Raw genomic sequence first — 22,394 nt, 5'->3', positions numbered from 1 at the left:
ATTTGTTTGTAACGCTAAGAAGTAGAGGATCTTAACCCATTGATAAGTATACCGATCAGCTTAGAATCACTTCCTGATTGGATTTAGCTATTGGGTTGCCCAAAAAGGAATTGTCGGTAATATAGTAGTAATATAGTCGGCGTTGACAAATTTTTTCAACGGCTTGTGACTCTGTAATTGCATTCTTTCTTCTGTCAGTTATCAGCTGTTACTTTTAGCTTGCTTTAGAAAAAAAAGTGCGCGAAATTTTGTTTACATTTGTTTGTTTGGTGTCAATTTTAATATGGGTACCACATGTATTGAAAGAAATTCATTTAACAAACCGAATCAACGCTTGTGATATGCACCTTAAACGCAATGAATTCGATCCGTTTTTAAAACGAATCATAACTGGAGATGAAAAATGGATTGTTTACAACAACGTTAGTCGAAAACGATCATAGTCCCAGCATGGTGAACCAGCTCAAACCACTTCAAAGGCTGATATCCACCAAAAGAAGGTTATGCTGCCTGTTTGGTGGGATTGGAAGGGTGTGGTATATTTTGAGCTGCTTCCAAGGAACCAAACGATTAATTCGGATGTTTACTGTCAACAATTGGACAAATTGAATACAGCCATCAAGGAGAAACCACCAGAATTGGTCAATCGTAAAGGTGTCATATTCCACCAGGACAACGCTAGACCGCTCACATCTTTGGTCACTCGCCAAAAACTGAGTGAGCTTGGCTGGGAACTTTTGATGCATCCACCATATAGCCCTGACCTTGCACCATCAGACTACCATTTATTTCGATCTTTGCAGATGACAGTACACTTCGCGAGAAAATATTGTACTCAGCTGTTTACGGTATATTACCTGGTAATTATGTCATGGCTTTAACATAGTCCCAAAAAATAGTTTAAAGGCGTTAAATCGTTCGATTTAGGCGGCCAATTGACCGATCTTGAACGTGAAAAAAAATGTTCACTGAATTAGCGTTTCAATAAGTCCATTGTTACATTGTTGCTGTGTGGCATGTGGCACCGTCTTGTTGAAACAACATGTCATGCAAGTCAAACTCTTGTATTTTGGGCAAAATAAAGTTGGATATCATCTAACGGTAACGCTTACCGTTCACATTTACGTTACGATTAGCTAAAAAGTCACTCTTTATATATCAAAAATAGTACGTAGACTTGCTGGTGTAGGGTATTATATATTCGGCTCCGTTCGACTTTTGCCTTTCTTTACTGGTTTATATATAGAAATATATACATATATGTGTTTATATCAACAAAAAACTTAATATGTGTTCTAACGACACACAGTTCTCTAGACAAAATTCTAATTTGGCGTAAGAAAACGATTTGAATTTGAAAAACTTGTTTAAAATCATTTTTTGAATGCTGTAATCTCTATATAAGCCAAGCCATTCATCAACCTCCATTAAGGTGTTGTATGTTCCATATAAAGATTGTATGCAGTTTGTTTTGTTTTTGAAATATATTTTAGATTTCCTCAAAAACTTGTGTGGCTACCTACCAGCTTTCATAGAGGGCGGTAGCAACTTAAAACAATTGATAGTGTCTTTTGAAATGCCCGATGAGTAATGCCCAACGTTTTGTGAACATACTGTTTTTATTAAAATTGTCAATTAGTATTGTCATTGATCATAGCAAATATTGATGTGTGAAAATTTTGTTAAAGTAAATTTTCAAAGAATTTTTATTAACTACACTGAGAATAAAAAAAATAAAATTGAAATATATCAAGTGTTCTTTTAATCTATAATAAAATAAGAAAATGTAATAAATGAGAATAATTTGAACAACGGGCTTAAAATAAAAAAAATATATTAAGATCAAGTATTGAGGTAGTGGTTAATCGTCAAGTCGTTTCCTTTGTATTCACTATGGTACCTTTGCATTTTCTTGATCAATTTTATATAACTTTTAAACTACCATAAGTTACTTCCCCAGTTTCTTTTGTTTGTGGGATTCCTTATTCTTTAGAAAGTTCACCCATTTTTGTCAAAATTATTTATTCTTTAGAAAATTTTAGGTTGGGTTAGGTCGAAAAGAAGGTGCAGATATTAATCCGCCCATGTCTATATGGACATACACCTAAGCCAGTAATCGGCTTGTTGTGCGCTATAAAAAATGTACTTATATTTATTATATATTTATTTTTATCTAAGACTAGCTGCCCCGATGTGATTCTCTAAACGCTTAAGTGTTTGCGGTCCCCTTTTGATATGGTGCAAATTTTAAAATAGTTTATTTTCGTATTTAACTCTCCAATATCTTTTATTAGAATCTCACATTGACCCGTTTGGTATACATGTCCATTTTGAGCATATTTTTGAAGTAGGGTGACCCCCCGGAATTGAAGTTTTTATATAAGATTCTTATTCTACCTTTCGTTTGAGTCCCAAATTGTCCCGTTCGGTATGCATGTCCATTTGAGCATAACTTGAGAGAAGACTCTAGATTTTCGTATTATACTCTTAAGTACCTTTTGTTTGAATCCCATATTGTCCCAATCAGCTAGTGTTGAGTCCCCTGGGACTTGATTCCAATTTTGCATATAAGTTTCGTATTTTACTTCCAATTACCTTTCATTTGATATCCATATTGCCTCAATCGGTAAACATGTGGTTTTTTAGGATAGGGCGGTCCCCGATTCTTAAATTAGTTTTCATTTGATACCCATATTGCCCCAATGGGTTAAACTGTTAGTTTATTTATTCAAAGGACAAAACAATGACTGCCAGATGTCGTTTGTAAAAATGAGCCCCATCTTTCAGGTATATTTTAGTTTAATGTAGTGGTCAACAGGTGCCGTTGGTCAAAAAGGACCTAATCCTTTTTTGTGATTTCCCAAAAACTTTATATTGAAAGTGTAATTTTGCCTCAGAGAACCGTTAAATATACATATTCATTGATTTAATTAAACCGCACATACACTGGGTTATTACATGTGTCCTTTTTTTAAAATACGTGATAGCGGTTCCATCGCAATGAATATAATACCATGAATGCCTTCAAAATTATCCGCTGCGCCTTCTTTTACTTTATATGGAACAAAATTTTCCTTGGAATATTTATTTTCGACAATTAAAGAAATACCATCCTACGAAAATATTATATCGCTTGACAAACAGTTTAATAATATAAGTGCCTTTTTCTGAATCCCATATGATCTTTACTGGTCTAAGAATTTAAATTTGGATCTAAGGTGTACTCCATTCTTAAATTACTTTATTTCAGCCCGATATTCCCATGATATCTGATTTTGGGGTGTTTTCGAGGTGAGGTGGTCTCCCAGACACTTGGCCCTGAAAAAATATCGGCATCGTGCTCTTCTCTCAAATACCATTTATTTAAATCCCATATTGTCATTGGTTTTGAGGGAGTTTACAGGATGAGGCGTCCCCCAAACCCAAGGCCCAAAATTGGTTATCAATTTCGTTTTCTAATCTCAAATACCTTTCATTTGAGCCACATATTGGCATGGTCGAAAAATGTTTACCCTTTGGGGGTGTTTTGGGGAAGGGCTAATGCCTAAAATACATGGTCCTACATTTGGATATCAAACTCGTATTCTACTCCCAAATACCTTTATTTGAGCCCCATATTGCGATGGTCAGTAAAAAATTGCTGTTTGTGGGGTATTTTGGGAAAGAGGTAGACCCCCAGAAAATTAGTCCCGAAAGTGGGTATCAATTTTTGCTCTACCCTCCATGGTCGGCAAATATGTCCGATTTAGGGGTGTTTTGGGGAGTGCGGGTGGTCCCGCAAACACTACGCCCTGAAAATATATCAGCAACGTGCTCTATTCTCATATATTTTAACCCCAAATTGCCATTGGCCTCAAAATTGGATATCAAATTCGTTTTCTAATCTCAAGTACCATTCACCTAAACCCCTTATTGAAAAAGCCAGCAAATATGTCCGGGGTATGGGCCCTAAAAACTATGAATATCGAGCTCCTCTGTCATGAAAACCCAAATTTTCTTGGTAAGCAAATACGTCCTATTTGGGGGTTGTTATGGTGGTGGGACGTCCCCTAGACAGTTGGTCCCGAATGTTGTGTCAGATTCATGGTCTTTTCCCAAATACCCTTCATTTGAGCTTTATTTTCCATAGTAGGCAAATATGACCGGCTTGGGGGATGGGCGGCCACTCAATCACTTTGCTTTCAAAATATATATCAGATGCGTGTTCTAGTCTAAAATACTTCTTATTAGAGCCTCATATTGCAACGGTCAGCAAATGCTTCTTATTCGGGTGGTGTTATGGGGGTGGGGTGGCCCCATAGACACTTTTCCCGAATATTGATATCAGATTCGTGCTTTACTTCCAAAGACCTTTCATTTGAGTCCCATATTGATATGGTCGTAAATTTGTCTTCTTTGGGGTATGTTCTCGGGGATAGGCGGCCCACCAAACACTTGGTCCACATCTGGATATCAGATTCGTATTCTACAAATACCTTTTATTTAAGCCCCATATTTCCATGGTGAGTAAATAAGTCCTGTTAGGGGGGTGTTTTGGGGAAGTGGTGGACACCCAGAAACTTTGTGCCCCCCTCGGTACCCTATCCGAAATTTGGATACGAAATTTTTGTTTGTAGGTTACTATAAGAGAGCACACAAAATTTTCTCAAATCGCACCACCCATCTCCGAGATCTGGCGTTTCTGAAAATCAGGGTAAGGGGAGGGTCCACCCCCCTTCAGATATCAAAAAATGCAGTACCCTATTTTCATCACGGGATCATTATGCACCATCAGTGAAAATTTCAATAAAATCGGTTCAGCCGTCTCTGAATCTATAACGAACACACAAACAAACACAAATTGATATATAAGATTCGTAATATACTCCCAAATATTTTTCATTTGAGTCCGATACTGACATGGACGTCCAATATGTCTGTTTTTGTTGTTTTTGGGGAGCTTAAGAGGTGGGGTGGGGCCGTTTTAGGGATTTTGGAATAGGGCGTTCCCCTTTCTACGAAAAGACAATGTCATATAGTTAAGTCCGTAATCGAAATCTGATACTCGCGAATGCCGGTCTTGGCATAGCAAATACGCCAAATTCTTACCACGCTCTACACAAGCTTTTACTGGCCACACTTCTTCTGTGCAAATATCCTTCTCACTTTCCCTTAGTGTTTGTCTGGTCTTGTCACCTAAACAATTTTATTTCCCGCTTTTTATGATTTTGATTTTCCATGTGATATATCAACTAAAATTTAAGTGTAAACATGATTTATAGACCGCAATATTCTGAAGTTTCTGTGCCAAAAAAAAATATATATATATACTTTATTACCTTGACACAAGGGAATACAATAGCTAATGACAGTTAGTAATATCATATGCCAAAAAAAACTAAATAAAAAGAAAACACCCACTAAGCGTGAAATGATTTTAAAGTATAAAATCTGCATAGAATATATGGCTGGTGCTAGACAAGCGGAATGAATGAATAGTCCAATGTATGTATATACAAATCTATTTTTCCACTTATTGTATTCACAAACTGGGGTAATTAATTTTAAAAATGACGTCTGCCTACAACAAAATGCTACAACCGGAAAACAAAGGAAATGATTCAAAACGATGAAACCAATTTGGTAATTTTGAGCTTTGAATAAGGGCGGGATTCACTAATAGAAGTTTAGGTCACTTGCGAACACATAAAGTGTATAGGCCCCATGAACATCATTAAGGATGTCAAATCTGCCGATTTAAAATGTCATCCAATTGGAGAAAAGGTAAACAAAGAATGAATGTAAAAAGAAAATTTTTCGTCTCGAAAAAGTTTCTTTAGAAAATTTTTCGTCTCGAAAAAGTTTCTTTAGAAAATTTTTCGTCTCGAAAAAGTTTCTTTAGAAAATTTTTCGTCTCGAAAAAGTTTCTTTAGAAAATTTTTCATCTCGAAAAAGTTTCTTTAGAAAATTTTTCGTCTCGAAAAAGTTTCTTTAGAAAATTTTTCGTCTCGAAAAAGTTTCTTTAGAAAATTTTTCGTCTCGAAAAAGTTTCTTTAGAAAATTTTTCGTCTCGAAAAAGTTTCTTTAGAAAATTTTTCGTCTCGAAAAAGTTTCTTTAGAAAATTTTTCGTCTCGAAAAAGTTTCTTTAGAAAATTTTTTGTCTCGAAAAAGTTTCTTTAGAAAATTTTTCGTCTCGAAAAAGTTTCTTTAGAAAATTTTTCGTCTCGAAAAAGTTTCTTTAGAAAATTTTTCGTCTCGAAAAAGTTTCTTTAGAAAATTTTTCGTCTCGAAAAAGTTTCTTTAGAAAATTTTTTGTCTCGAAAAAGTTTCTTTAGAAAATTTTTCGTCTCGAAAAAGTTTCTTTAGAAAATTTTTTGTCTCGAAAAAGTTTCTTTAGAAAATTTTTCGTCTCGAAAAAGTTTCTTTAGAAAATTTTTCGTCTCGAAAAAGTTTCTTTAGAAAATTTTTCGTCTCGAAAAAGTTTCTTTAGAAAATTTTTCGTCTCGAAAAAGTTTCTTTAGAAAATTTTTCGTCTCGAAAAAGTTTCTTTAGAAAATTTTTCGTCTCGAAAAAGTTTCTTTAGAAAATTTTTCGTCTCGAAAAAGTTTCTTTAGAAAATTTTTCGTCTCGAAAAAGTTTCTTTAGAAAATTTTTCGTCTCGAAAAAGTTTCTTTAGAAAATTTTTCGTCTCGAAAAAGTTTCTTTAGAAAATTTTTCGTCTCGAAAAAGTTTCTTTAGAAAATTTTTCGTCTCGAAAAAGTTTCTTTAGAAAATTTTTCGTCTCGAAAAAGTTTCTTTAGAAAATTTTTCGTCTCGAAAAAGTTTCTTTAGAAAATTTTTCGTCTCGAAAAAGTTTCTTCAGAAAATTTTTCGTTTCGAAAAAGTTTCATTAGAAATTTTGACATTCTCAATGCCAAGTACTGCCAAAAATTAAAAAAAGTATGTCTGCTGATCGCTTGGCTTAAGCTTTTTCAATGAATTCTGAATTAGGGTTTTCACGAATTGAAGATCAATGAAATCAAAGTTGAAATAAAATATGGTAAAGACAGATGAACATATGCAAGCCCCTTACGTTTTCTTTACTTTGCTCCTAAGCAGAGGTATATTTAAAATACCTTTAAAATTTTAATTTATTTTTAGAACTTGAGTTATAAAGATCATTTCTTGATGACGTGTACTCACTATTAAAAAAACATTCATAACTTTAATAACAGGTTTCTAGCCATACATTGACACCTACTTAAATCAATGGGACATTAATTAATCACTAAAGACTTATACGTTAATGTTAATGTCTCCATCAGTCAAAACATTCAACAAAACGAATTTATTAATTACGCTTTTTAGTCAGATTTCAATACCGTTGCCGCTTCTGTCAGCTATGACTTTTTTGCCTAATTTATGGGCGTAATTTAAGTAGACTATGCCCATATCTTTAGTATGAAATATATTTTTATGGTGCTATAATTGTGGCACATATTTGGTGGAATGAAGATGTCACACAAAATTTGTCACAAAAAACTTGCCTAAGTGTTGGAAGACAAACTGTTTGGAATTTCATATAATGATCTTGCTGAGGATTATTTAACAACTGCCAAAGTTCTGGATATCACCGTATAATTATGGCAACGAACATGAAAATACTTCCGCGTGGTATGTTACAATAAAATCTATAAGCCCATATTGTATCACAATATAATGAAGACACTACATGTGTTCTAATCTAATGGAACAAAGAAGCACACTGAAGCTCAGAGTCCTCCATTATTAGCATGTCCCCCTATGACGCGGAGCGCCTGACTTTGAAACCTGGCAAGAACATCAGAAAAAATTTTTTGATAGTGGTTTTCCCTTCCTGTTTCCTGCAACATTTATGAGGTACTATGCCAGAAATAGAAACCATATAAAAATTTCTCCCCAAAAAAGGTTTTACACCACGGCACGACGCGCAGTGTTGCCTCTAAGGGTATTCGTTGGACAAAAATTGTTAGAGTTAACATAGAGTTCTAAAATTTTGCACAGAGGTAAATTTGAGTGTAATGTAGAAAAAAGTGGCGTATGGTCCAAATTGGAATATAACCTCATATAGCTCCCATGTAAACCGATCTCCCGATTTAACTTCTTGCGCCTCCAGAGGTCGCAATTTCGAATTGTCTGAATTTTCGTTTTCGTCTGCATTGGGCCCTTCGACATCCCTCTTCAATTTAGCTCAGATCGGTTAAGATTTTAATATAGTTGCCATATAGATCGATCTCTCGCTTTAAAGTCTTGGCCTCATAATAGGCGTATTTATCGGTCTATATTTGGATATAGCTACCAAAAAGACCAATATTTTGTCCTACAAATTGGACAATGACTTTAACTTATTAGACCACTCAATGTCCGTGACGAATTTGGTCTAAATCGGACCATATTTCGATATAGCTGCTATGGGAACATAAATTATACAATTTTCACCGGATTATAACGAAAGATGGTTTACATATATCCCGAGGTGGTAGGTATCCAAAGTCCGGCTCGACCGAACTTAAAGCCTTTTTACATGTTTTTAATTGGGGTACCAAAACTTAATAAGATCTTAAAGATCTTTCAGCCAAATTGGTTAATAACCTCTGGAGGCTCAAGATGTTAAATCGATAGATCAATTTATATGGGAGCTATATCGGGCTATAGACACATCGAGTAACAATTGCGACCTCTGAAGACTCAAGGAGATAAATCGGGAGATCGGTTTATATAGGAGATATAACAACTTAAAAAGTTTCTAAAAAATGTTTTTCGTTTCGAAAAAGTTTCTTTAGCAAATTTAGTAGAAAATTTTTCGTCCCAAAAAACTTTTTTTAGAAAAATTTTCGTCTCGAAAAAGTTTCTTTAGAAAATTTTTTGTCTCGAAAAAGTTTCTTTAGAAAATTTTTCGTCTCGAAAAAGTTTCTTTAGAAATTTTTACGTCTCGAAAAAGTTTCTTTAGAAAATTTTTCGTCTCGAAAAAGTTTCTTTAGAAAATTTTTCGTCTCGAAAAAGTTTCTTTAGAAAATTTTTCGAGACGAAAAAGTTTCTTTAGAAAATTTTTCGTCTCGAAAAAGTTTCTTTAGAAAATTTTTCGTCTCGAAAAAGTTTCTTTCGGAAATTTTTCGTCTCGAAAAAGTTTCTTTAGAAAATTTTTCGTCTCGAAAAAGTTTCTTTAGAAAATTTTTCGTCTCGAAAAAGTTTCTTTAGAAAATTTTTCGTCTCGAAAAAGTTTCTTTAGAAAATTTTTCGTCTCGAAAAAGTTTTTTTAGAAAATTTTTCGTCTCGAAAAAGTTTCTTTAGGAAATTTTTCGTCTCGAAAAAGTTTCTTTAGGAAATTTTTCGTCTCGAAAAAGTTTCTTTAGGAAATTTTTCGTCTCGAAAAAGTTTCTTTAGAAAATTTTTCGTCTCGAAAAAATTTCTTTAAATAATTTTTAGTCTCGAAAAAGTTTCTTTAGAAAATTTTTCGTCTCGAAAAAGTTTCTTTAGGAAATTTTTCGTCTCGAAAAAGTTTCTTTAGAAAATTTTTCGTCTCGAAAAAGTTTCTTTAGAAAATTTTTCGTCTCGAAAAAGTTTCTTTAGAAAATTTTTCGTCTCGAAAAAATTTCTTTAGAAAATTTTTCGTCTCGAAAAAATTTCTTTAGAAAATTTTTCGTCTCGAAAAAATTTCTTTAGAAAATTTTTCGTCTCGAAAAAATTTCTTTAGAAAATTTTTCGTCTCGAAAAAATTTCTTTAGAAAGTTTTTAGTCTCGAAAAAATTTCTTGAGAAAATTTTTAGTCTCGAAACGCCAAATGTTAATAACAAAGAAATTTCACACAATTCAATATTGGTTAGGAGCTGGCTTCATTTAATAAGCCCTCACTTTTTCAAAGGACTTGAACTTGATTAATGTGGCTATAGTGCGTATAAGCAACATCTCATGAAATCATCATACGCCCTAATGGATTGGTAAAAGTTGGTTACACTGATTGGCGGTCACCATCAGTGTTGAACTGTGGACATTCTTTGCTAAAATTTAGCAGAATTTTTAAACCCTCCACTATAGGATGGGGGTATACTAATCTAATCATTCCGTTTGTAACACCTCGAAATATTGATATAGGACCCTATAAAGTATATATATTATTGATCGTCTCGACATTCTGTGTCGATCAAGCCATGTCGAAATCACTATAGCGGTCGAACGCGTGGAGCTAGCTGCTTGAAATTTTGCACATATATTAAGCATTGAAGTAGGTCGTTGGGGATTGCAAATGGGCCATATCGGTTCAGATTTAGATATAACTCTTATATAAACCGATATCCCGATTTGATTTCTTAAGCTCATGTAAGCCGCAATTTTTGTCCGATTTGGCTGAAATTTTTCATATGGTGTTCTGCTATGACTTCCAATAACTGTGCCGAGTACGGTCGAAATCGGTCAAGAATCTGATCTAGCTCCCATAAAAACCGACCTCCCGATTTAACTTCTTGAGCCTTTACATGCCGCAATTTTCATCCGATGTGGCTATAATTTTGCACAAAGTGTTCTGTTATGACTTCCAATAACAGTGTAATATACGGTCCAAATCGGTCTATAACCTGATATTGCTCCCATATAAACCAATCTCCCGATTTTACTTCTTGAGCTCTTAGAAGCCGCAATGTTTATCCGATGTGGCTAGAATTTTGCACAAAGTGTTCTGTTAGACTTCCAATAACTGTGCTTAGTACGGTCCAAATCGTTCTATAACCTGATATAGCTCCCATATAAACCGATCTCCCGATTTGACTTCTTCAGCCCCTGGGTTGGCTGATATTTTGCACATAGTGTTCTGTTATGACTTCCAACAACTGTACCAAGTACGGTCCAAATCGGTGAAGAATATTAACCGATCTCACGATTTGACTTCTTGAAGAACCTGATATAAAGGGTGATTTTTTTGAGGTTAGGATTTTCATGCATTAGTATTTGACAGATCACGTGGGATTTCAGACATGGTGTCAAAGAGAAAGATGCTCAGTATGCTTTGACATTTCATCATGAATAGACTTACTAACGAGCAACGCTTGCAAATCATTGAATTTTATTACCAAAATCAGTAGCTCCTATGTGAACCGGTCTTTCATCATCCTTGTTCGGTTCCTAGAGCTTTAATTTTTGCTGGTTTAACAGAAGTTTGTAGAATAAAATAGTGCACTTCAACTAAATTTATTTTGTACAAATTTTTAAACGAATCCAAGGTGGTGGTTACCCAAGATTCGGTCCGGTTGAACTTAGCACGCTTTTACTTGTTTTTCATTTGTCTTCCTGTTAGCCGAGTTATCCGTGCTGGTAAGCTGTCTTCATTAAAATACAACATTGTTATCGCAAAGGATTAAACATTTTCCAACTGATTTTGATTGCAGTGTTCAACTATATTGCTTAGGTGTTTGGGAGTGAGATTAACTACATTATGTCTACTACTATGTAAAAATAAAAAATACATAAAATTTTAAAATTTATTACTACATAAAGATAACAGTTAGGATGTACATTTATAGGTATTTTTGAGTTATTAGCAGGATTCACTGAATAAGATTTTTAATTTTTATTCTCTTTTTACATTCATTCTCTGTTTACGTTTTCTCCTATTTGATGGCATTTTCAATCGGCAGATTTGACATCCTTAATGATGTTCATGGGGCCTATCCACTTTATCTCTTCGCAAGTGACCTAACCTTCTATTAGTGAATCCTGGGTTATTCGATTCATCCGTATTATAAAATAAAATTTCAAAGATAAATCGAACAAGTCCCATAGGGTTCGACGATTAAACGATTACAAGTATTAGTATGTAATGATCGTACAAGTGCAAGCAAATAACTCAATGGACATTTTTTTGGCTTTTTTAAACATTGTGCAAGCAAATAACTCAATGGACATTTTTTTGGCTTTTTTAAACATTCAAACGATTAAACAATTAATCTCCTAATTTATTTTTATTTTATTGAAAATGTAGCATTTTGATTATTTGAAAGGTGACTTTATTCGATTAATCGAATAGTAGAGTACAAACTAGAATCTAATACTAGAAAACTTTCTAGACAATATGTAAAAAAAAATATTTAGATTATAAAGCAAATGTTATTAAATTTATTAGACCGTATATGCGTATGCGTATTCTTTTTATACCCTACACCACTACTGTGGTATAGGATATTATATTTAGCTATGCCTGTCTCTCATCTGTCTGTCCATGTTAATTTTCATCCGATCGTCTTCAAATTTGGCAGGGGCATATTTTTTGGTTTAGAGACGAAGCATATAGAAATAGGAAAAAAATCGGTTCAGGTTTAGATATTGCTCCCATATATATGTTCGTCTGATTTGGACTAATACTGCAATAGTATCGTTATTTGACGCAATGGAGTCTTTTATGAGTTTCGACATTACTGGTGAATTTGATAGAAATGGTTCAGGTACTGATAAAGTTCCCATATATATCGCCCGACTTTCACTTCTAGAGCCTTTGCAATCACATTTATCAACCGATCTTCTCAAACCTTTGCACTGCGCTTTCCTCTACGACTACCACAAAACGCGCGGATTTTGGTCGAGAACGGATCAGATTTGGATATAGCTCTCATATGCATATTCGTCCGATTTGGACTGATATTGTTATAACGAGGTCATTTTTAAACAGACTCAAATGAAATTTGGCATAAAGGATTCCCTTATAACTCCCGATATTTCTGTTGTGTGTCATAGAAATTGATTCATATTCAGATACAGCCCCATATATATATGTATTAACCGATTTTCACATTTAGAGCCCTTATCAGCGTTTTTCTTAACCAATTTTTTTAAAATTTAGCTTAATGTCTTTTTCTATTATGTATGCAGATGTTAATCTGTTAAGATTTAGATATAGTTCTCATATTTATTTCCTTTCGATTTTGACTACTAATAATGCAATAATTTTGTCATTTGTTAATTAATTCTCCCAAAATTTGTCACTAAGGTTTCTCTTATGTCTCTTCTGATCACTATATATATATCCCGATTTTCACTTTTAAGGCCTTGGCTAACGCATTTATTAACCGATCTTCTCAATATTTAGCACTACGATTATTTTCTTTTACTCCCACAATATATGTCCGAATTTTGGTCTAAATTCTACATTTCAAATTTAAGCAAATTTTAGTTTCGGCGAGTTAACCCGCATACCCAATGTGGTGTAGGGTATGGAAAGGCCGGCTTCGTCAGACTTTAGCCCGTCATTACTTTTTTAAAATTAACTTTCTACAAATGTTAGATGTTTTCTGTTCAGTTTTAGAACCCCAAAATATATTTCGCCTTTTTTTTAATTTCCGCTGTTTTCAAATTTGGCCACTCTATGCAACCTTTAATAAATTCATTGAATTTTCAAATTACATTTATTAGAGAATAAAATAAAATAGTTTTGAAAATTTGTACTTAAGTTGTTGCTCATGGCCAATAAAAAAAAAATTGTTTCCATTGGTTTCTCTCGTTATGGGCGCGGGGTTAATAGGGTACCCCGATTATATATGATTTAGATTTAGAAATTTGCTTTTGTTTAGACACCATGTATGTTGCCAACTTAGAATTCTATTGAATATCGATTCATGTGCGTAACACAAAAGTGCTTTATACACAAAAGTATTTTATATTTAAATAATTTATAGACACAGATTGCATGAGGTCATCCCAATGGCCTAATGACCACATGCAGCCAATACGAGTAAGATGCTTGTAAATAATTGTATCTTCTTCTTTTTGTGGGGAAAAATGAATACTAAAACGATATTTGCGTTAATCTAATACATTCAATATGTTATCTGAAAACGTTCAAATATTTATGTGATTTATGTGAAACCTATAAGCTAAAGCCTTAAGACATTAATGCAGTGTACATAAATAATTATGAATGATTCCATTTGAACAGCCCTCACTTATTGTAAATAAACTAAAAAAATGTTTGTTCCAATTCTAAAGATTCGAGCCAAAGATTAGCAAACTTAACTTTCCAAGTTTTTAAGGAAACATTCCCTGTGGTGACAAATATTTTCTTTCATATGAACGATTTTTAAATGGTAGGTTAATAAATCCTTAACTTTACATATATACCTACCACCTTGGGTATATAAGTAAACCACCTTTCCTCATAATCCGGTGAAAAATGTATTACCTATGCACCTATAGCAGCTATATCCAAACATGGTCCGATTTTGACCACATTCGGCACGGGCATAGAGTGTTCTACTAAATACAAGTCATTGTTTAATTTTGGTTCAATGGTGGCTTTTTTGGCAGCTATATCCAAGTATAGACCAATCTGAACCATATAGGATATGGTTGTCGAAAAGCCTAACATAAGTCATTGTCCCAAATTTCAGCGTTTTCGGACAATAAATGTACCTTTTATGGGCCGAAGACCTTAAATCGAGAGATCGGTCTATATGGCAGCTATATCCAAACCTGGACTGATTTGAGCCATCGTCAAGAAGAATATAGAGGAGGCTAAGACAACTCACTGTCCCAAATCGCAGCGAAATCGGATAATAAATGCGCGTTTTATGGGCCCAAGACCTTATATCGAGAGATCGGTCTATATGGCAGCCATATCCAAAACTAGACCGATCTGGACCAAATTAAATATAGGTGTTAAAAGGACTAACACAACTCGCTGTCCTAAATTCCTGCGAAATTGGACAATAAATGCTGATTTTATGGACCTAAGACTTAAATCGAGAGATCGGTCTATACGACAGCTGTATCCTAACCTGGGCCGAAAGGATATCGTGTGGCCTAACACAACTCACTGTCTCAAATTTCAGAAAAACTGGATAATAAATGTGGCTTTTATGGGCTTAAGACCTCAAATCGGCAGATCGGTCTATATGGAGGCTATATCAAGATATAGTCCGATATAGCCCATCTTTGCACTCAAATTTGCAATTTTGTAGCGCGATTTCAACAGACAGACGGACGGATATGGCTAGAACGTCTTAGATTTTTACGACGATCAAGAATATATGGTCGGAAAAGGATATTTCGATGTGTTACAAACGGAATGACACGATGAATATACCCCTATTTTCATTAGATGAAGGGCATAATTTTATGATTATTTTGACCGTACTTGGCACAGTGGTTCGAAGTCATAACAGAACGAATGTGCAAAATTTTAACTAAATCGGACGAAAATTGCTGCTTTCAGGGGCTAAAGATATCAAATCAGGAAATCGGTTTATTTGGCAGCTATAACGGGATATTGTGGGAAGTCGTAATAGAACATCGCATGCAAAATTTCAGACAAATCGGACTAAAAAAGATCGGATTATATGGGAGCTTTATCTAAATCTGATCGTGAGAGACGAGGTATCAGGTATCATAAGGGGAAACATAGGACTACGAGCTCACTTACGTAAAATCGGTGGGGCAAGTGATAGGAAGTGCAGCTCATGCGGGGAAGATGATGAGACGTTGGAGCATTTCCTTTGTCATTGCCCGGCTTTCGCGTCTGACATTTACCGGCACTTAGGTGGAGACAAAATACCTGACATGAACCAACTTAGGGGAGTGGTATTGAAAACAATTAAGGATTTTGTAAGCAGCACGGAATTCCTAATTTAAAATTTTCTTTTTAGAGGTTACTTTATAGTTTTTAGAGCGCACAACAAGCCGATTACTGGCGTAGGTGTATGTCCATAGTGGCATGGGGCGGATTAATATCTGCAACCTCTTTTCAGGACGGACGGAAGGACGGACGGAAGGACGGACGGAAGGACGGACGGAAGGACGGACGGAAGGACGGACGGAAGGACGGACGGAAGGACGGACGGAAGGACGGACGGAAGGACGGACGGAAGGACGGACGGAAGGACGGACGGAAGGACGGACGGAAGGACGGACGGAAGGACGGACGGAAGGACGGACGGAAGGACGGACGGAAGGACGGACGGAAGGACGGACGGAAGGACGGACGGAAGGACGGACGGAAGGACGGACGGAAGGACGGACGGAAGGACGGACGGAAGGACGGACGGAAGGACGGACGGAAGGACGGACGGAAGGACGGACGGAAGGACGGACGGAAGGACGGACGGAAGGACGGACGGAAGGACGGACGGAAGGACGGACGGAAGGACGGACGGAAGGACGGACGGACGGAAGGACGGACGGAAGGACGGACGGAAGGACGGACGGAAGGACGGACGGAAGGACGGACGGAAGGACGGACGGAAGGACGGACGGAAGGACGGACGGAAGGACGGACGGAAGGACGGACGGAAGGACGGACGGAAGGACGGACGGAAGGACGGACGGAAGGACGGACGGAAGGACGGACGGAAGGACGGACGGAAGGACGGACGGAAGGACGGACGGAAGGACGGGCGGAAGGACGGACGGAAGGACGGACGGAAGGACGGACGGAAGGACGGACGGAAGGACGGACGGAAGGACGGACGGAAGGACGGACGGAAGGACGGACGGAAGGACGGACGGAAGGACGGACGGAAGGACGGACGGAAGGACGGACGGAAGGACGGACGGAAGGACGGACGGAAGGACGGACGGAAGGACGGACGGAAGGACGGACGGAAGGACGGACGGAAGGACGGACGGAAGGACGGACGGAAGGACGGACGGAAGGACGGACGGAAGGACGGACGGAAGGACGGACGGAAGGACGGACGGAAGGACGGACGGAAGGACGGACGGAAGGACGGACGGAAGGACGGACGGAAGGACGGACGGAAGGACGGACGGAAGGACGGACGGAAGGACGGACGGAAGGACGGACGGAAGGACGGACGGAAGGACGGACGGAAGGACGGACGGAAGGACGGACGGAAGGACGGACGGAAGGACGGACGGAAGGACGGACGGAAGGACGGACGGAAGGACGGACGGAAGGACGGACGGAAGGACGGACGGAAGGACGGACGGAAGGACGGACGGAAGGACGGACGGAAGGACGGACGGAAGGACGGACGGAAGGACGGACGGAAGGACGGACGGAAGGACGGACGGAAGGACGGACGATCAAGTCAAATCAGTGATCAGTGATCAAAATTTGAAACGGATGGTCATGTGCGTTAGTAAGTAGGAAATGAAATTTAAAGATATCATCTTTATTTTAAAGTTTTGGTTCTTTGGCTCGTTTTCAAGGCCAAAATCCTACGAATAAGGAAAAATCTTGACCCAACTTTTTTTTCAGTGTATATGTGTACATCTCTAGCAATATAATGACAATATTAATATTGATTACCAATATTTAGAAAATAATTTGGTTTATTTTAACTTTAAACATTTCATTAATTATGAGATTAGAATTAGTAAAATTAAAAGTTTCAGTTATGTTTATGGTTTGGGTCAAGGCGCCATGGTTTGGGTTATGTGTCATCCTATATTCTTTAGCTATTTTACGTTTTACTCTATTCTGAACTACTATATATTTTGCATGAATAATATTTCTATTTATATATATATTGACAAGATTAGCTATATACGAGTAAGCAATGTGATGCTGCTAAACATTAGAAATACAATAATATGCAAATGTTTTGTATCACACAGTATAAACAAATTGTCCAACATTATAAACGCTTTAATGAGACATAAAAATCACAACAGAAATGCTTATCTTCAGTAATTTATGTGGCGAGGGAAAGTACTGGATTTAAAAACCATAAAAACAAAAATTGTCACGCATCATTGGTGTCTATCTAAAGATCATGACGTTGTCTTAAGTCATTCATTGTCCAGGAAATACTCAATATAAGAGAAATATGGATCATTTTAGCGGGAATACATTTTCAATATTCATTTTAATTTCGGACCGCACTCGTTGATATGTGAGAAGTTTGCCCCTGTTCCTTAGTGGAATGTTCATGGGCAATATTTAGAAATATATCCTTAGCCATGTCCGTCTGTTTATTGAAAGTACGCTAATAATCAAATAATTATTTGCATATCCTAGCGAGAACACAAAAAAAGTAAACTGTAAGGAAGGGCAAAAGTCGGGTGGTGCCGACTGTATAATACGCTACACCTACCCCATAAGTACAAAGTGGGAGCTATATCTAATTTTGAACCAATTTGCAATGACAACATTATTGCAAATTATCCAAAATCTGACGAGCATATACATGGGAGCTACATCTAAATCAAAATCGATGTTGACCAAACTTCTTACTTATAGTGGTAGTTATCGAGGAAAGCGTTGTGTTGTATAACGATATAAGTGCCTTTATCTGAATTCCATCGGATCTTTATTGGACCACGAATTCGCTCTAAAAAGACTTTATTTCCGCCCGATATTACCATGATGTCCGATTTAGGAGTGTTTTCGGGAGTGAGGTGGTCCCCTAGAAACTCCACTGCCTTGAAGACCCAAATTCTCTTGGTGAGCAAATACGTCCTATTTGGGTGGTGGGACGACCCCTAGACAGTTGGTCACAAATGTTTATATCAGATTCATGGTCTACTCCCAAATACTTTTCATTTGAGCCCCATATTTCCATAGTCGACAGTTATGACCGTTAAGTTCGGTGTTTTGGGGGCTGGGGTGGTTCCCCAAGCACTTCGTCCGACAATTGGATATCAGATACGTTTTCTAATCTTAAATTTCTTGAGTCCCATATTGTCGTGATTGGTCTATATATGTATTTTGTAGGTTTTGGGGGTGGGACGGCCCCCATGCAACTCATGCGAAAATTGGATACCAAATTTTTGTTTTTGCGCGTAAATCGCATCACCGATCTCCGAGATCTGGCGTTTCTGAAAATTAGGGTAAAGGGGAGGGTCCGCCCTCCCTTCAGATATCAAAAAATTTAGTACCCTATTTTCACCCTATTTTATGATGCACCATCTGTGAAAATTTCAATGAAATCGGTTCAGCCGTATTTGAGTCTATAAGGAACACACAAACAAACAAGCCGACAAACAAACACAAATTGATTTTTATATATAAGATGAGAGCTCTATCTAAATCTGAACCGATTTCTGTGAAATTCACTAATAATGATAAAAACAAAACAAGTAAATAGGCGTTAAGTTCGGCCGGGCCGAACTTTGGATACCCACCACCTCGGTTATATATGAAAACCACCTTTCGTCATAATCCGGTGAAAAATTCATACTTTATGCTATATCGAAACATGGTCCGATTTGAACCAAATTCGGCTTCAACATTGAGTGGTCTAGTAAGTACAAGTCATTGTTCAAGTTTGTAGAAGAAAATGTTGGTCTTTTTGGTAGCTATATCCAAATATAGACCGATGTGAACCATATACGACACGGTCGTCGAAAAACCTAACATAAGTCAATGTTTCAAATTTCAGCGAAATCGAATTTAAATATACCTTTTATGGGACCAAGACTTTAAATCGAGAGATCGGTCAATATGCCAGTTATATCCAAATTTGGACCGATCTAAGCTAAATTGAAGAAGGATGTCGACTGGCCCAACACAACTCACTGTTCCAAATTTTGGCAAAATCGGTCAATAAATGCGCCTTTTATGGGCCCAAAACATTAAATCGAGAGATCGGTCTATATGGCAGCTATATTCAAATCTGGTCCGATCTGAGCCAATTGAAGAAAGATGTCGACTAGCTTAACACAACTCACTGTCCCAAATTTCGGCGACATTGGACAATAAATGCGCCTTTTATGGACCCAAAACCTTAAATCGAGAGATCGGTCTATATGGCAGCTATATCCAAATTTGAACCAATCTAGGCCAAACTGCAGAAAGGTATCGGGGGCCCAACTCTTTTTCCCAAATTTCAGCGAAAATTAACAAAAAATTTGACTTTTATGGGCTTAAGACCCCAAAATAGGCGGATCGGTCCATATGGGGGCTTTATTAAGATGTAGCCGGATATAGTTCATCTTCGAACAAAAAAAAGGACTCTTTGCAAAATTTCAGCTTAATATCTGTATTTTTTAAGACTGTAGCATGATTTCAACAGACAGACGGACGGACATGGCTACATCGTCTTAGATTTTTACGACGATCAATAATATATATACTTTATGGGGTCGGAAATGGATATTTCGATATGTTGCAAACGAAATGACAAAATGAATATATCCCCATACTTCGGTGGTGGGTATAAAAAGCAGTATTCAAGTCAAGTGCTACGAGAAGGGGAAGGACCCGAAAAAAACAATTTGGCTCTTTAAAACTTTCATATCATTCGGAGGACAACTGTTCATCTGTATAGTATTTTGTCACCTTTGCTTTCAATCATCGGTTATGCTTTCTTCTAGCCACATAGTATAATGCACTATAGTTTTTATGTTTAGTTAAAGATTCTATACAAACCGAGCTCTTGAGTTGACCTAAGAAACAAATTCTCGTCTTATGTTAAAACTGTTGTTATGTTCTTCAATATCTATCATCAAGTATCATTCGAAACGGTCGGGGATATTTTATAGCTTTTATTGGGTTGCCTAAAAAGTAATTGCGGACTTTTTAAAAGAAAGTAAATGCATTTTTAATAAAACTTAGAATGAACTTTAATCAAATATATAATTGCCATTTTGTTCGATAACCTTTTGGCATCTTCCTGGCAAATTTAGTATTCCACGCTCATAAAACTTCTGGCCTTTATCTGCAAAAAACTGAACCAAGTGCGATTTTAACTTCTGGCCTTTATCTGCAAAAAACTGAACCAAGTGCGATTTTATAGCCTCATCATTGCCGAAAGTTTTACCATTTAAGGAGTTCTGCAAAGATCGAAATAAATGGTAGTCTGATGGTGCGAGTTCAGGGTTATATGGTGGATGCATCAAAAGTTCCCAGCCAAGCTCACTCAGTTTTTGGCGAGTGACCAAAGATGTGTGCGGTCTAGCGTTGTCCTGGTGGAATATGACACCTTTACAATTGACCAATTCTGGTCGCTTCTCCTTGATGGCTGTATTCAATTTGTCCAATTGTTGACAGTAAACATCCGAATTAATCGTTTGGTTCCTTGGAAGCAGCTCAAAATATACCACACCCTTCCAATCCCACCAAACAGACAGCATAACCTTATTTTGGTGGATATCAGCCTTTGAAGTGGTTTGAGCTGGTTCAACATGCTTGGACCATGATCGTTTTCGACTAACGTTGTTGTAAACAATCCATTTTTCATCTCCAGTTATGATTCGTTTTAAAAACGGATCGAATTCATTGCGTTTAAGGTGCATATCACAAGCGTTGATTCGGTTTGTTAAATGAATTTCTTTCAATACATGTGGTACCCATATTAAAATTGACGCCAAACAAACAAATGTAAACAAAATTTCGCGCACTTTTTTTCTAAAGCAAGCTAAAAGTATCAGCTGATAACTGACAGAAGAAAGAATGCAATTACAGAGTCACAAGCCGTTGAAAAAATTTGTCAACGCCGACTATATTACTACTATATTACCGACAATTACTTTTTGGGCAACCCAATACATATAAACCGATCTGTAGATTTAAATTTTGGTGCATTTGGAGGCCCAATCCATTCATGAACATTCAATACCCATCGAATTCGGTACATAACCTGATATAGCTTGCATATAAACCAATCTCTCAATTTGCATTGTTCGAACATCAGTTTTGGCTTCCAATTCTGTCCCAAGGCTGATACAGCTCCCATTTGAGCCAAATTTTTGCTTGAGTTCTACTCAATGCTAAACACACACACACACAAACAACCAATATCCATCAATATTCTAGAATGTTCGTAAGTTTTGATGGAAAATTTAATTTATTTCTCCAAGCTAATAAAAAAACAGCAAAGGTGTGACCTTTTATATGATGTCCAATTTTACAATTAAATAATTAAAATTTTTTGTATATATGTGGCAGAATTCATCAACGTCAAGCCCAAATAGGATTATCAAAAAAAATTTTTTAAATCGAAAATTTAAAAATTTAAGTTTTTTGTTAAGTAGATTACTTGACTTTCGAGATTTAACTTTGTTTATTTTTTGCGTTATTAAGCTTCCTTGCTATTTATAAACTTTTACACTTTGCTGCAAAATTTTAAATAACACGTAGAACGTGATTTTTTAAAATATTCAATTCAAACAAAAGCCAAATAACGTGTTAAAAAACATTTTTTATGAGTTTTGATATTTGGTGTTATATTTGAATGTTGTTTGAAGTGCTTGAAAAGAATTTCGTGAAGCTTAATGGGATAAATAATTTATGGCTGATGTGTATATCTCGGACACTAGTCGCGTATAAAATTTTAGTCTTATTTTTCAATTTTTGTTCTTGAAATCAATAAAATATATTTTAAAAATTTTTCTCGTATGCAACTAAAATTTTGTTAATATGGTTGGTTGTTGACTGTGAGGTATTCTTGCTGGGCAGAACAAAAGGCATGATAACAAATCCCCTTGAAATATTCCCCTTCTAATGAAAAAAAGT

The 22,394-nt window shown here is 36.4% G+C and overlaps 1 protein-coding gene across 2 annotated transcripts in view; it reads right to left on the bottom strand.

The window, feature by feature from the left end:
* The window catches only part of LOC106084483 (annulin), a 51,562-nt gene that overhangs the window by 2,813 nt on the left and 26,355 nt on the right, over positions 1-22,394 (bottom strand). The window lies entirely within an intron of this gene.

Source organism: Stomoxys calcitrans, chromosome 3, assembly GCF_963082655.1.
Source record: "Stomoxys calcitrans chromosome 3, idStoCalc2.1, whole genome shotgun sequence".
Classification (NCBI taxonomy): Eukaryota; Metazoa; Arthropoda; class Insecta; order Diptera; family Muscidae; genus Stomoxys; species Stomoxys calcitrans.
The sequence above is the reverse complement of the archived record's forward strand: the minus strand, read 5'-3'. Positions and strand labels throughout refer to the sequence as shown.